The 3914-nt window shown below is 27.8% G+C and overlaps 1 pseudogene across 1 annotated transcript; it reads right to left on the reverse strand.

Moving 5' to 3' along the window:
* Positions 1-892: 892 nt before the first annotated feature.
* LOC114935549 (uncharacterized) lies at positions 893-3069 on the reverse strand (annotated as a pseudogene). The gene is made up of 4 exons (XR_014925175.1): positions 2449-3069; positions 2062-2145; positions 1390-1604; positions 893-1066 (listed from the first exon to the last, which is right to left on the reverse strand). The product of XR_014925175.1 is annotated as an uncharacterized LOC114935549 (transcript).
* Between the last annotated feature and the right edge of the window lie 845 nt (positions 3070-3914).

Below are 3914 nucleotides of genomic sequence, written 5' to 3' on the forward strand. Positions count from 1 at the left end.
TACAAATGATAAATAATATGTAATTAATTAATTAACATAACATAAGAGATATTATACCATACTAACTAATCTATAATAATCAAATTGTAATTAATTCAAGATATCACTATAATTAGTTGTTTGTTGGCTAATCCGTTTATTGTAATTATTTTTATAATCTTTTGTAAGGATATCGAAAATTATCAGTTTTGTATTCGATTCATCAAAACACACAGCAATAACAAAACCTTGTTCTAATCAGTAAAATGAAAATGTGTCCTATTTATTTACTATAAAAAATGCTACTTTAATATGTAACAAAGAACTGCACCATTAATAAATTAAATGCAAAATTAATATTTTAAAATTTAGTTAATAAAATCGCCGACGAGTATCACATATCATTTTTTTAGCACAAAAGCAAGTAAAAATCGCATTAGTATCATTGAACATTTAGATTGAAGTGTCTAATATACATTTGTCTTGGAATTTCGCTACTGTTAACATTATAATAAAATAAAAGTTTGTCAGCTGTAATTGCTCTCAATTTGCAACCTTTTCATACATTTTTTCTATATCAAAATTGATTTAATTGCATAAAGTTTTTAAGTTTATGACTTTTGTCACTGCATTTCATACACTGGCTTGACAAATTTACTTGAAAACATCAAAATATATCAAAGACTTATATTAATAATGTTTGCAGAGATGATAGAAACATCACTGTGAAGGTTGCTTTACTGTTTCTGCCTTGTGCTTTGTTGTAAAAAGGAACAGAAGTAATCTATTATTCTTTTATCAATCTCATGATTTTTTAACAAGTTGAGTACTATTCAAGCAGCTATGGAATGTCAAATAAGATACAGCTGAACATCTTCTGGAACATATCACTTTATAAATTCCATCTTGTACTGAATCTGTTCCGTTAAGCATTCTATCCACTTCTCATCGCTGGGTATAGCAATATTCAGGTTCTCTGATTCTATTGAATATATTCAATATATCCGATAATCTAGGTGTATTCAACGTTAATCTTGAGTTGAACGCCTTTACAAAGTTCTCCTAAAATGAGGCAGTGAAACTGAAACTAAAAGATAGAATAAGATTTACTTTGAACATCTATAATGTTGACGAACTAACGCACACATCTATATATTAGCTTATCTAATATACAGATTACTACAGATGTACAAAAACAAAAAGAAAAAGATATTGAATCAGAGTTGTATAGTACATATTAAATTAAAAAGTTATATATTATACAAAAATATAAAGTATTAAATTATATGAATTTTAATTTAAAAATTTAAGATTTAAGTAATATGAAAACATTTTATATTGTTTTTAAAAAAATTCTGATTTTTTTACAAGTATTCATAAAATGTTTTGTACGAAATTGCAAACTCTTACACTATTGTTGTTGCAAGGTTTTTTGTTTATTATGCAGCCACGTTTTGATTTGCGGCGATGTACGCCGAGCCAGAGAAATATATTTTTTTTTACTTCTTGAATCTCTTTTAGAGACGGCAATGTATGATTTTCCATATGTTGTGCAAACGCAGAAAGCACTGCTTCTTTCTCATTTTCTGTCCATCGTACTCTTTTTGTTTTTCCATAAGGAGATGCTAGAGGAGTATAGAGAATATTGTTGAAATAATTTAACAAAACAAAATAAGTATACTATTTGTTATTGACTTTGACATAAGAATAATATGTTGAGTGCTATAATTATACATTCTTATTATATTCCATCTTCAACGATAATAAATTATTTAAATGTTAATACTATTTTATTTTACTTATTTACTTTTAATTTTGAATAGTAATTATAAATAGTTTTAGTATAAATATTGGAAAATGTTATCGGTCATGGAAACAAAACTAAGTTATGTATTTCGGTATAATAAAAAAGGAGCGACAAAAGATAATTATTTGCAGGCACTAATCAAATATGTAATGTTATATTAGAAATATATAAATAAGTATCATTTTAAGAACGAATTAACATAATGATAAAGGAAACTGAATAGTATTGTAATTCGTACAGTTATGGATTGAAAGTAGATATGAAAAATTACTTACTACTACGTTTCCGTTTTCCACCTTGTTTATCCGTTTGCTTGTCAGAATTTCTGGAATGATTTGATGTCTCACATAATGAAATATCTACAATAAACAGTAGTTATTAAAACATTTACAAAATTACAATATCATAATATCGTAATGCTCTTATTTTGTTATTATATCATTACAATATTAAAATAATATACAAAAGGAATACTTAGTATAAAATAAATAAGCACCAAAAAAACAAAACCAATTAATAATAATAAATAAACAGTGAAATAATTAATAATGAAAACAATAATGTAAATATAATGTAAATAATGTACATCTTAATAATATAAACAATGTAGATATTAATGTTATAAATTCTACGTCTTACATAATTTAAGCAAATAACATTACTTATTTCGCCAGTATTATTGTTGTTAACGTCAATTATGTTATCTTCTATTTCAGAATCACTGTCCGATATCGATTCATTATTCGTATTTTGTGCATTTTCTTCCGATACTGCTTCTAAATAGCGGGAGATTTTCAGTATATCTCTGCTTGCTATTGGTTGCCTATAATGATCTCTATGTATTTTATCAGCATGACCCATAAATGTGGCAAGATCCGAAACATCAGTATCATTCAGATTAAATTGAATGCAGTGTGTTGCTATATGTTTTCTTAATGTTGTACCGCGCAAAGTAGTTGATTGACTTGCGTTACATTGTTGGGCAAATTTACGCATTAAAACACAGGCCCTCAGGTATCGGTGTCTATTTTTGTCGACAGCAGGTAGTCCAAAAATATAAGGGTTTTTCTTTAATACATTAGCCTCTTCACGATATTTTAAGATTAAAGTGATACAATCAAAGAGCTCATTCGGTAATAAAACAGGCACTGTGCGTCCTAGTTTTCCTCTGATGCAAAATCGGACATATTTCTCTGCAATTTTTCTATCTTCCATTGACAATGATTTATAAATATCACTGTACATATTTTTATTTACTTTTTCATAATTTTCAAAATCTTCTATTAATGCTCACTCAATTTCTCCTGCTCGTCGTCTATTAAAGACATGTGTTGAAGTTAATGTTACTTCTGCTAAGGAAATCCACTTCTCATATGAAAAGGACTCATTTAGTGCTGTATATGCTTCAGTTCTTATTTTCGCCAAATGTGTGTGTAATTTTTTAATATCTTCCAATGACGGGAGATTTATTTTCTTGTGCCTTTTATGTTCAGACTGCGTTTCGAGAACTGTTTTGTTGACACTCGTACCTATATCCACAACTAACAGTTTTAAAAAGTCTTTAACTAATTTTTTCTTCTCTTCATCTTGAGTCTTGATGCATTCCATAATGAAAAGATTTCCTATATGCTTAATAAGTGTTGACAAGTTAGCCGCTACTGCAGGAGTTTTATAAAGTTGTTCTTCATTGTCATATCCTGCAACTACATTAATTGCTGAAATACAATCGTCATATATTTGTGGATGATACAGCGACTGAAAATCTTTTACATTCGTATTTATATCTTTTAATGCTATAAGAAAACGACCTAGTAGACGTAATCGTGCACGAATCATATCATGCTGATGTTGGGATTTGTATTTAACACACAACTTATTTGCATATATGATCAATAATTTGTCATATCTCACAATACGTGTTACTTCATCATCTCGCATAACAGGAAACACTGTTTTTCTTAAACACTACGAATGTATTCTACCAGTGATTTTTCTTCCCATAATCATAATATTTTTATTTTTTCGAAAATCTTTTTTAAGACAAACTCGAGCATGATGACGTATTGTGTTTTTTGCGAAAAATCCTTTACATTTTACACAGGCAACAAAATCTTTAGCAGTCTTATTA

This window comes from Nylanderia fulva, unplaced genomic scaffold (assembly GCF_048542155.1).
Source record: "Nylanderia fulva isolate GAGA-0341 unplaced genomic scaffold, ASM4854215v1 Scaffold316, whole genome shotgun sequence".
Taxonomy (NCBI): domain Eukaryota; kingdom Metazoa; phylum Arthropoda; class Insecta; order Hymenoptera; family Formicidae; genus Nylanderia; species Nylanderia fulva.